General features: G+C 45.4%; 1 protein-coding gene across 2 annotated transcripts in view; it reads right to left on the bottom strand.

Annotated features, from left to right (window-relative positions):
- The window catches only part of IQSEC2 (IQ motif and Sec7 domain ArfGEF 2), a 77,833-nt gene that overhangs the window by 53,178 nt on the left and 12,050 nt on the right, over positions 1 to 12,605 (bottom strand). The window lies entirely within an intron of this gene.

The following is a 12,605-nucleotide window of genomic DNA, read 5'->3' as shown; positions in this document are numbered from 1 at the left end:
CTCCCTCTACCCTGTGCAGTGGCCTTGAAGGCTGAGGAATAAGGTATTTCAGGCAGAGCAAAGAGCCAGAGCAAAGGACTTGGGATGGCAAAGGGCCTGGTCAGTTGTTGGGGCAGGGAGGAGGGCAGCGTGGCTGGGGTGCAGTGAGCAAGGGGAAGAGCGGTCAGAGGTGAGGTTGGGGGCACCAGGAGCCGACCGTGTGGGCCTGGTGGGTCAGGGTGAGGGGTGAGGCCTCCCTCAGGGTGGCTGAGTGGCAGCTCGCTGCTGTGGGCAGGGGCAAAGCCCGAGGTTTGAACAGCACACGGAACCTCAGATATTGGCTCTGCCACTTATGGGCCCTGGGACCCGAGCAAGTCACTTCCCCTCTAGGAATCTGAGCCTCAGTCTCCCCACTTGTAACATGAGGCCAATTCTCACAGGGCTGTTGGGATGATTAAGCCCTTTGAAACCCAGCAGACAAATGCCAGGTATTATTAACAACATAGGAAAGGCTTTGCCAACTGCCTTGTCCAACCTGCTTATTTTGCAGATGAAGAGAACGAGGCTGAGAGGCAGTGAGTCAGCGGCTAAGCCTCTTCATCTGAGGCCCCCTCAGGGGCAAAGGAAGGGCGACAAAAAAGAACAGAATGGGGGACAGCTTCGAGGGAAATGAGGGGATGAGTGAAGTCTAAACCATGCCAGAGCTGTGTGTGTATGTGTGTGTGCACGCGCGCGCACTTGCAGGGGAAGGGGGATTAGGAAGGGGAAAAGTGCATTGGTGTGTTGGAAGGACCAGGGAACTTGGAAGAAGTGGGACAGTGTGAGAAGTGCCTTCCGCATCCCCTGTTATCTCCTTTCTCCTTCTTTACCCCCCTCCTCCAACCGTGACTCGCCGCAAAGGGGACAGAGATGAACACATTGCAGGCTCTGTCCTCAGGTGAGAGAAGTGCGATGTGACCTTAAGTGAGAGGAGTGACATCTATGCTGAGTGCAAAATGAGAGAGGGGCAGGCAGGAAGCAGGTGGACCTCAGGAGAGACTGTTGGGAGAGTGAATGGAGCACCCCCAGCGAGGCGGGGCAAGCAGCAGCGTGCTGGAGCTCAGACAGTGGGTGAGTACAGTATGTCCAGTTCTGCTCCTTACTAGCCACATAATCCTGGGGAAGGCACTCCCCTCTGTCCAGCCTCAGCCTTTTCCCTTGTAAAATGGGGGTGGGTTTGTAAGAATCTTCCCCCTTGTGGGTGGGGCTGTGAGGCTTGGCCTAGCCTAGTGCCCTGCACAGGGTGCAGGACAGTGGGTCAAACCTTAAGCCTTCACAGCCCCCTAAAGGGATGGAGGACCAGGGCCACAGAGCACCTTTTCACACTTACTAAACTTTCCATCTGACTCTGCTGCAAGGAGATTGCTTCTGAGGCCTGGTCCAAGATGGGAGGGGCTTAACTTTAATGACTCCCCAACGACCAACAGGATGGAAGCCACACCCCTCAGCCTCTCTCCCTCATATTAACCCTCTGCTCCAGGCAGGCTGGTCTCCTTGCTACCCTACCCCACCCCAAGCCCCAGCACACACTTATGCGGTCTACTGTAACCAGGTCCTGACCCAGGAATACAAACCCTCAAGGAGTTCAGGGGACTAGCCCCTGCCCCAGTCTACTGTAGAGTGACATCCATACTCATCTCCATTCTCATGTGAACAATTGCTAAGCACCTGCCATGTATCGGGCAAGGTGTCATGCTCTTTCTGCACGTTACCTCCTTTGACCCTACAAAGTGGGAATTACCCATCCAGTTTTAAGATGATGGAACTGAGACTAAGAGAAGTTGAAATGATTCGCCTCATGTCACACAAGTAAGGGGAGCTTGGTGTGAACCCCAAAGCTTGTGCTCTTACCACCAGGCTCCACTGTGCCAGCAGCTCAGGGCTGGGCAATGCTCACAGTTAAGGTGGCTTTCTTTATCCTGATTCCCCAATGTCAAGGCACACACTTCCTCTCCAGGCCCTTTCTTCTGAGAGATGTTACAGTCCTCAAGATGGCAGCTAAGGGGAGCAAAAGAACTCCCTTCGAGCCATGACACAGAGTGAGTTAGCCAGTTCTCGCTGTGGACTGATTTTTACTAGTTTGAGATATAAGACGTCATATGACCCTCAATGTGGGGTGCTTCCACCTTGGGTTTGCAGCCCTTTATGCACGCAGTATATTAGTACTTATGTATAGATAACAATCAACACCTCTTCAGGGCTAATGCCTTGCCCAGGGGTCAATCCAGCTCTTACTCCAGGAAGCTGGGCTTCCATTCTTTTGGGGGGGCAGCACAGACTCATAGAAAGAATGCTGGGTTCTATTATGGCTCCTTCCTTAACTGGCAGCATACGGAGATTTGGACAAGGCACTGCTCACTGGACCTTGGTTCCTCATCTATAAAACAATGGGCCTGCATTAGTTGAGTTCTGAACGATCTTCAGGCCCTAAAACATTAGTTTCTTCAGAATCCCAGTTTCTCTCTTTTATCAACCACAGCCAGCTGTCTACATAAAGAAGCAAAGCCCCAGGTAGCAGACCTCCCTTTATCGATCCACATCAGGAGAGATGGTTTTCTCCTGCTAGTCCCACAGCCTTCTCTTAATGAAAGGCCACTCAGGACCCCAGGCTTCTCAAAGGCTCAACTGTGCCAATTCCCATCCTCGGGAGTGATGCTCACTAAATGATAACATATTGAAGCCTATGAGTATAGTGACCATATTTTCTTAACCAAAAACTCAAGCATGTAACCTGACCAAGGATTTTGATGTTGTTGCTTCCAGGCACAAGGGACAATCTGACAGATGAAAGAATCAATGGCAAAATATAGAAAGTTCCTGAATCTATTGGGGACTTATGGGGACCACAGGGCAGAATAATTGAAAAAAATGTAGGTCCTCGATAGCCATATTGGGGTTTCTGTCTTCACCTCCTGACTGGATTTCCTGCTTCTGGTTTTGATCCTCTAAACAATCTGTAAACAGTACCTGGGGAAACTATAATTAGTTCTCTCCAAGAACCTGGAATTAGATAAACAAGGTCGTTCTCTGAGATCTAAACTATTTAAAACACACACAAAATGTACCAGAAACAAGATATGCAAAATTACCTGAAAGAAACATACTGGTCCTCAAGCCAGGATTTGAGTAACATGTCTAAAAAATCAGGTGTCCAACGAAAGGAGATTGGACACCAATGAAAGTAGATTTTTTAAAAGGAGACTTGAAAGGCAACCGTGAACAGGGCTCCTCCCAGAAGTGTCCAGAAGAGAAAGAGGTGGGTAGCCTGACCCAGGAGTCATGTAGGTCTTTTCAAAAGCTGAGATCCAGCCCTGGGGGCAGCCAGGCACCTCCTCTCCCAAACATCGCTTTATCTAACTGCAAGTCTCTTCAATGGACAACTCCCTTCTCTAAAGGGCAAACCAGTTGATGTGGTTCTTCTGCTACCATCATTCAGTAATTTCCCTACCAACATGCCTGCTGGTCAAGCCCAAGCTCTCCAAAGGTCTAAAGCTCTAAATCTCACTGCCCTTCTATCTGTTTTTTTTGGTTTGTTTGTTTGTTTTTGTTTTTGTTTTAAAAAAAGCACATTTGGTATTTGCTAACTGGAACACTCTTGGCCCTCTCTATGGTTTTAAAAAATATTTTAATTTTTTAAAAAGTGATACATGAAATAGTTTAAAAAGTCAAATTGTAAAAGAACCTTAGCAAAATAATAGCCTTTTTGTCAACTATTTTTTTTTTCTGAATTCATGTAGATATTTCTAAAGTAGATGCTTACATTGCTAATCCATGTTTGAAATTTTTGTGCATGTCCTTTTCAAATTTTATTTTTACCAAGTAATACATGTATATAGATTTTCCCATCACACTGTATTGCAAGAATTATAACAAAAACCCCCACAAATTCCCCACTCTACCTGCCCTTCCCCCAACTCCCACTCTCAGAGACAGTTTTCAAGTCTTTTCATTGCTTTTTTTGGGTATTTACCTCCTCCTTTCTAAAGAACACACACATACGTCTATTTCTTGATTTATTTTTTAGTTTTATGTATAATGTACGGAATTCCTACTATTCAGGGAGAGGATACAGCTCTCTTACACACACTTCCGCCTCCAGCCTCCAGTTCTCATGAGTGGCACACATCCCCTCTTCTCATTCTACCACTGTAGTCATATCACAAAGTTTTGGTTAAATCAATATTAGTGGTTTCTATTTTTATGACTGCTTCGATACTAATAGTGGATAAATAATATCATATGCTATAATTATATTTCCTTTCTCACATAAGTTTTTTTCCCTAGTGTTGTTTACTGTTATTATTTTTGCTTGCATAGTTTTCTTCATATATATGATCAATTCTCCCTAAACTCTGTCACAAGTGCAATTCTCCTCTCAATATGTTTTGACATATGTAATCCATCAGATTTTTTTTTTTTTTCCCTTTGAGACATCATCCCTGCTGCAATCCAGACTGGTTGTGCTCTAGGCCTGCACAAGGTTGCCCTAAGATCTTCTCCCTTACCTATAACCCTGGGGTTCTGTGTTGGATTTCCTGTTTCCTAGATTACTTGGCCTTTTTTTCTGAGTTCATGTCTGCGTTTTGCTAGAGCGCTTTCTCCAGTGCTTCCTAAGAAAAGAGGCATGAGACATAAAATCTTTAGATCTTACATGCCTGAGAATGTCTTTATTACACCCTCACCTTTGATTGATACCAACTGAGTATAGACTTCTAAGTTGTTAATTGTCCCCTCAGAATTTTGAGAATGCTCTTCCATTGTCTCCTAGCTTCCAGAGTTGTTTTTGAGAAGTCTAATGTCATTCTTTTTCTTGATCTTTTGTATATGACATGGTTTTACTCTGGCAGCTTTTAGGATCCTCCCTTTATCCTTGGTATTTCACAGGAGCATACCCTGGTACGGATCTTTTTATTATTTACTTTGCTGGTTACTCAGTGGGATTTTCGTTCCTTTGGTACTGGACATGTTCTTGTATTATGTCTTTGATCATTTCTTTCCTGCTGTTTCCTCCATTCTCTGTTTCTGGAACTCCTATTGTTGGACGTTGAGGTTCCCCAATTGATCCTCCAGTTTCCTCATCTTTTCTCTTCTGCCATCCATCTCTTCATCTTGTTATTCTGCTTCCTAGGACATTTCTTCACCTTTTATTTTCTAGTCCTTTTGTCGAAATCTGTATTTTGGCTTTCACTCTCTTTTATCTCCCAGATTTCTTCTCCTCCCTTTATTACCTCTGTTCACGCCAAGTTCTTCTTTTATGTTTGTTTGTTTGCTTGTTTGCTCTTTTGGTCATTCTTGAAGGTTGATGGTCTTCCTCAAATAGCCTTGTACTAACTGATCATCTCTGACTACCTAAGGCTTGAGGGTTTTTTTTAATGTCAGTTTTATTGAGGTTTAATTGACATGAAATAAAGTATACCTATTTTAAGGGTCCAAGCCTGGTGATCCTTGGCAACTGATTCCCATGACACTAACAAGCTGGTGGGAATCTCTGTGTGTAGATGGCACCTGCCAGGTGGTGGGCTTCACTACAGAGTTACTGAGCTGCAAGCCTGTTCTTTTGCTGGAAGACTGCAAAATGTCATCTTTTGGAGGCCTTTTTCTGGGGCCTTTCAGTTTCCTCAGAGAAGATTCCTTCACCCTTTTGTGCGGTCCTTTGGTGTCCTGGAAGTAGGGGAGTAGAAGGAAGTTGGGGCCTCACTGTTTTAGGATGCAGATCCCTTTGCTCACAGCCCTGTTTCACCCCATCCTCTGTTGTGCCTGGTGTTCCCAAGCCCAGGGCCTCTTAATTTCAATTTCTTCAAAGAATCAACCTCCAGCTGCAGAGTAGGGGGTGGGAGAGAGTCCCTCACTGGGTGGGATAGGGGAAGGGCCAAGAGAGTCTGTTAACAGATTTTCAATGTTCTCCCTGTTTTCAGTTCCACACCTTGCCCTGCCTTGTGGTTCACAGCACCTCTGAATCCTGAGCATTTATGGGGCTTTCTGGATGGAATAGTTTACTTCTGATCAGGATTTCCAACCTTATGTGTTTCTACCTTTTTTATTCCTTTACTCATATTTCAGTGGGATTTGGGGAAGCAACAGAGGTAAATAAATTTATTCAATTTGTTGTGTTTAACAGGAAGTTCCCCTTCTTATTCCAGCCAACTCCTATTCACTTTCCAGTAACTTATTTAGGCAAGACTTCCTTCAGGAAGCTTGTCTCAATGTTCCTAGGCTGGCTGAGAAGCCCTTCCTCTGTTCTCCCACGGAATCTTTTTCTCGACTCTAGCACAGCCCTGATCAAACTATTCTGAAAGTGTCCATTTCCATGCCTAACTCTTCCTGCAGACTGGGAGCTCCTGCTGGTCTGGGGCTGTTTCTTAGTCATGTCCATACCCCAAGTTCCCAGCATCCGGTCCACAGAGGTACAGAGCAAATATGAGGTGATGGAATGAATGAATAAATGAATGATTATAAGAGTGAATCAGAGCAGCCAGAGGGACCATCTAGAAAGGGAAATAAGCTGAAAGCAATTGTTCCTGTATAAGGCCAGTTTCCAAAAAGCTGTGAAAAGCTGTATGTGCAAAGATGCCCACTGTAGCATGATTTAAAAAAAAAAAGTAAAAAAAAAAAGGTCCAGCTTCTACACCCTATATTCAGAGGATGGTTAAGTACATATGGTATATCCTTGCCATTAAAAATGATGCCATTGCTGGTCGGTGTGGCTCAGTGGTTGAGCATCAACCCATGCACCAAGAGGTCACTGGTTCAATTCCCAGTCAGGGCTTGATCCCCAGTTGGGGGCGTGCAGGGGGAGCTGATTGATGTTGATGTTTCTTTCTCATCAATGTTTCTATATATCTCTCTCCCTTCCTCTCTCTCTAAAGTCAATAAAAATATTTTTTAAAAAGCATGCCATTGCTCTGGCTGGTGTTGCTCAATGGTTAGAGCGCCGGCCTGCACACTGGAGGCCGATTCCTGATCAAGGGCACCTACCCGGGTTGCAGATCTGATTCCCCAGTTGGGGCTCGTGTGAGAGGCAACCAAAATTGATGTGTCTCTGTCACATGGCTATTTCTCTCTCTCTTCCCCACTGTTTTCTCTCCCCTTCCACTCTCTCAAAAATCAATGGAAAAAATATCTTCACTCCTTGGGTGAAAATTAAGAAAAAATGGTGCCATTCAAAATGATGCTTAGGAAGAATATGCAGTGACATGGAGAAATGCTTAAACAAAAAAAGCAAGGAAAAAATCATATGTGCTGAATCATTTCAACTATATGAAAAGAATGCAGAGAACAAGGGAAATACACCAAATGTTCAGAGTGGCTGCCTTTGTGTGTTGTAATGATGGGTAATGGTTTTCTCCTCTACTTTTCCAAGTTTTTCTAAATTTTCTAATGGAAGAATACATTAAATGTGCAATTTTGAAAAGCTTTTTAAAAAGGAAGATAAGTATCCTTAGAGTGATATGAACAAAATACTGCGAAGGGGGCCTAAGGGTCTGTGTGCACATCTAGCAGTGCTTGCTGGGAAGGCTCAGTTCTTCACTGGCCTGAGATCCTGAAGGCCTGGGCCCATGGAACTCCATCCTCACTACAAAGCAGGACCTAGCTCAGGAAGCCAAAGGGGGAGCCCTGCCTAGAACAAATTACACTGTCATAGGCTGTATTGGGAAACAGAGGCTCCTACACTGGGCCCCACACTTTAGAGGTCCTTCTCCATGAGGTGAAGGGTCTGTAAGGCAAAGGGAATATGTCTATCAGGATCTTTGGCCCTCTCTCTTCCAGACTAGACTCCAGGTACACAGGGCCCCAGAATTCCTGGTCCACAGTTCTTGAGCTTACTTGTAGGAATTACATGGCCTTACTATCCAGGTCGATCTGCTAGGCCCAATGGGTGGCCAAGGGGAAGGAGAAATAGATGGGGCTTGGACATGGGCTAGGGTATCCGTATCTATTTCAAGGTTCCATATGAACCACAGGTGAGAAGAGAAGGGCGGAGAGCCAAAGGCTTCACCTGTACCTTGCCCGAGCCCCAGAAATACAGAGGCAGGCAAGTCCGTAGGTCCCTCCTAAGCCTCTGGATTTGTAGAAGGGCCTAGCCTTGAGTGTTAGACAGATTTGGGTTCAAATCCATTTGTTTGCTCTGTAACCATGGATGAGTCCATTCCCCTCGCTGAACCTCAGTTTCCCCAACTATAACATAGGTATAATAATTCCAATTTCACAGAGTTGTTGTGAGGCTTGCTGGCGGCACAGGCTTTTTGGGTCAGAAAGGCCTAGGTTTAAATCCTATCTCTGCCCCTCCTAACTATGTGATTTACATCTCTAAGGCACAGTTCGTTGATCAATATAATAGAGATAGTAATACCACTAACCTGATAAAGTTGTTGGAAGGATTATGGTTGTAATGAATATATAATAACATTGGAAAATGCTTAAATGAGAAAAGGCTGTTTTAAAATGGTCCTGTGAATACTGGCTATGGTGGAGTTGACTGGGCCTCAGCACGCCCATCCCCCTGCCCAGCATTATTTGTCTCCATAGCACTTACCACTATCTGACATATTCCGTATCTTCTTGTTTGTTTCTTTTCTGTTCCTGCCCCCTACGTTTACACACTAGAATGTCTGCTCTTCAGGGCAGAGGTTTTGTCTGTATTGTTCACAGTTTCCCAGTGCCTGGAACAGTGGGAGTGTGAAGATGTTCTTCAGCAGTTGAGAAGGTATCTGCCATGTAGATAGGGATAAAAAGGCATTCTTGGCCAGGAGAACAGCTGGAATATAGGCATGGAAGCATAAAGAAGTTCACTATGCTGCCCGGCCGGTGCGGCTCAGCAGTTGAGCGTTGACCTATAATCCAGGAGATCGTGGTTCGATTCCCAGTCAGGGCACATGCAGATCCCTAGCAGGGGGTGTGCAGGAGGCAGCTGATCAACGACTCTCATCATTGATGTTTCTATCTCTCTCCCTCTCCCTTCCTCTCTCTGAAATCAGTAAAATATATATATATTTTTAAAATTCCACTATGCTTAAGGAAGAGACAGCTCAATACAACCTGAGCGCAAGGTCAGGAAGGGAACAGAGTGGCTAGAAAGACGTGCAGGGCTGTGGTCTGATCCAAAGGTGCACACAAGAGCTTTCCTACACCACAAGCGGTGTGGAGACCTACTTGTGATAGCCAGGAAGTAGATAAGCACTAGAGAAGAGGTTGAAGTTGCTTCCCAAGTTCAAGTGCCACCTAAATCATCACCATGTGAAAGGTGAAAGTAAAAACCTTCTGAAAGATAATTAGGGAAAGAGGAAGATTCATTTCTAAGGGGCCCATCTGAACCAGGAATCAAACCTAGAAATGATAACATGGTGGGTACTGAAGTCAGGTGGATGAGGCAATGGTGACATGCAAGAAAATCTTATAAAGATTTATTCAAAGAGAATAACAACTAGATGAACCACAGGACAAATCAAAAGGCGTGTTGGGTAATGTAACTGCTTTCGGCAGCAGATTCACGCAACAGCAATGACAAGATAGTGGCAGGGATGTGAAATGAAGGCCACAGTGGTTTCAGCTGATGCCTAGCTTTTTGCTTCCTTTCCTTCCTTTCTTTCTTTCCCTTTCTTCCTTTCTTTCTTTCCCTTTCTTTCTTCTTTCTTTCTTTCTTTCTTTCTTTCTTTCTTTCTTTCTTTCTTTCTTTCTTTCTTTCTCTCTCTTTCTCTCTCTCTCTCTCTCTCTGTCTCTCTCTCTCTTTCTCTCTCTCCTTTCTTTCTTTCTTTCTTTCTTTCTTTCTTTCTTTCTTTCTTTCTTTCTTTCTTTCTTTCTTTCTTTCTTTCTTTCTTCTTTCTTTCTTTCTTTTTAAAAGGAATTTAAAACATTTAATTCTTGATTATCCATAGAGCAAAAGAAGAAACTAACATCTATGGAAAATCTAATATGTATTAAATTATGTATTCAATATGTATGGAGCCTGGGTTGCGGGCTCAATCCCCAGTAGGGGGCATGCAGGAGGCAGCCGATCATTGACTCTCTCTCATCATTGATGTTTCTATCTCTCTCTCCCTTCCTCTCTGAAATCAGTAAGACTTATTTAAAAATAATAATATGTATTAAGCACTTTGTGTGTATAATCTTCTTTAATTTTTGTCAACCCAAATTCATAGGTATACTCATTTCCATTTATGGATCAGGAAACCATTTTCCTTAGAGAAGTCAATCAGAATATAATGGAACCACGATTATGACTCAGAAGCATTTTGCTTCTGATGAGTCTTCCCATAGTCCTTGTTACCACCACTCACTGGAGGAGCGCTGGGATGGTAAGGGTGATGTTAAGGATGGCTGCATACTTCAAAGGAAGTATTTGTCTACCACTTTTAAAATTTCTTCTTCAGGAAATAAAGAGGCAAGTATCACTTCATGTTTTTATTTTAAAGAGAAGCAAGACAGGCAGAGACTACGACAAAGAGCTTCCAACACCAGGTAAGAGTGTGAACTTCATCCTGTAATTTCCGGGGAGCCTCTGGAGGCTTGGTCCAAGGAGTGATAAGGTCAAATGCTGTCTCCCTAACTGCCCACTCCTTTCAACCACTAAAGCAAGCGTTATTTGGTCCTTAGCATATGCTGCCTTCTAATACCCCCCCCCCCAAATAAAGTGACTATTTATTAAACACCTGCAATGGCCCAAGACTTGTACTCTCTTCGTAACAGCTGTGCAAGGTAGTTCTTCTCATTGTATAGCTGTGAAAGCTGAGGCTTGGAGTAGCAGTAGGACCTACTTAGAGCCACACAGAGAATGAATAGTGCAGCTGAGTTTGTCTGGGTTTGTCTGACTCCAAAACCAATGCTTTTAACTGCTACAGCCTTGGCTTCCTTTTATCAGGCCAGAGCTAAGCGGCACTTCATCTCCCGTATCAGCCCGCAAGCTTGACCTCTCTCCCTCACCAGGCTCAGGTCCTGCCTCCACACAGTGCAGTGCGCCCTCCCCTCCCCCCCCCCCCCACACACCACGAGCACTCAGGGACTGCTTCTGGGAGAGGTAATCACTCAAGGATGGAATAGGAGAGCACCAGAAAGGGAAAGTGGAGTTAGGCACAGGTATTGCAGCCCAGGTCAGCTCAGCACTATCACAGAGAGCGAGAGAGAGCTAGAGCAAGAGCGAGAGACACATAGACAGAGACAGAGAACAGGAAAATGGAACTGGCTTTCTAGCCTTCTTTTCTTGCCTCCCTCTGCTGGAGGAAGAGGGATGAAGGTTCAGCCATGATAGGAAAGAGAGTGGGCGGGAGGGGGAGCAGCTAGAGCAGCCTGCTGTTGCAGAAGCCTTAGCTCAGCCTCAAAGCCCCCTCCTGTGCACTTGGGGCTCATCCCTGGCCCACCTGCTCCCCACTGCCTAAGAAAGGAGGCTGGGCTGCTCTCCAGCACCCACCCAAATCCTGCCAAAGCACAGCTCACAGCAGACCATACCCCCTTCATTCACAGCAAGGGCATCCTGAGAGGCGGAGCAGCTGACCGGGGGTCCAGAGGGAGGCAGTGGCAAGCAGGGGTCAGAATGCGGGTGTCCAGTCCCTCAGTTGAGGACTCTCTTGACTGCATGGTCTAGATGGCTGAGGTTATGGAAAAGGGGTGCTCTGAAGGCTGCCATGGGAATGCTCATGACAGGGCTGGAGCCAGAGGCAACACATGCCAAAATGAGGCCATCCAGGGTTGGGTATTTGAGGGGTTTAATAATAATTTCCATTCTCAATTTGGACTGAGAAAACCAAGCAACCATTTTTAAAAGTAGCTTTAGCCTTGGTTTGGACCTCAAGAGCACAAGTGTTTATATCTCTCCTCTCTTCTAGGACCCCACTAACATGAAAGTGAAGGAATAGAAGAAGGTACGAGCTCATAACACTGAGGCGGATGCAAGAGGGAGGTCCATGTCAATGGGTGAGAAATTTCCACAAATTTCTGAAAGCAAAAACCAAACAGAAGAGTGTTCACAGTGGAAGGAGAGCCAGGGACACCACTCAGGGGGCTGCAGCTGGGGAGAGAGCCAGTCGGGTCATCAGAGGCCCAGAGAGAATGTAGATTTGGAAATGGTAGGTGTGGGGGAGGGGCTGAAAACAGGGGGATAAGGCTGAAGGCAAATACATGAAATCCTCTCCTGTCCCCCAACCCCCGGACTCAGAGCACAAGCTGCCTGGCACTCACCCTTAGGCAAATTATCAGAGGGCTTTCGGCTAAAGAAGTTAAACGATCTGGGGTGAATTAGGGCACCTACTGACATGTTGGTGCCCCCTCAAATAAAGTGCTTTTTATTCTGCCATTTGGGGAACACCCATTCTAACAGCCAGCTCCCCGGTGGCTCACCTAAAATAAAGCCAGTGAGTGAACAAACCTGCCTGGATAGACAGACATCTCAGTCAGACCTTCTATGAACTCATTCATAAACTATAAAATGGAAAATACGAGAGAAAAGATGCGTGGCCTCAAGGATCAATCCAGGAAGTTCGGCATCCAACATTCCAGAAAGAGAAAACAGAGAAAAGGAAGGGGAGGAAACTATCAGAGAAATTACATAAGAAAAAACAGTGCAACAAACGGCAAGGGCTCACCGAGTGCCAGGTGGG

This window comes from Miniopterus natalensis, chromosome X (assembly GCF_054644295.1).
Source record: "Miniopterus natalensis isolate mMinNat1 chromosome X, mMinNat1.hap1, whole genome shotgun sequence".
In the NCBI taxonomy this organism is placed as follows: Eukaryota; Metazoa; Chordata; class Mammalia; order Chiroptera; family Miniopteridae; genus Miniopterus; species Miniopterus natalensis.
The sequence above is the reverse complement of the archived record's forward strand: the minus strand, read 5'-3'. Positions and strand labels throughout refer to the sequence as shown.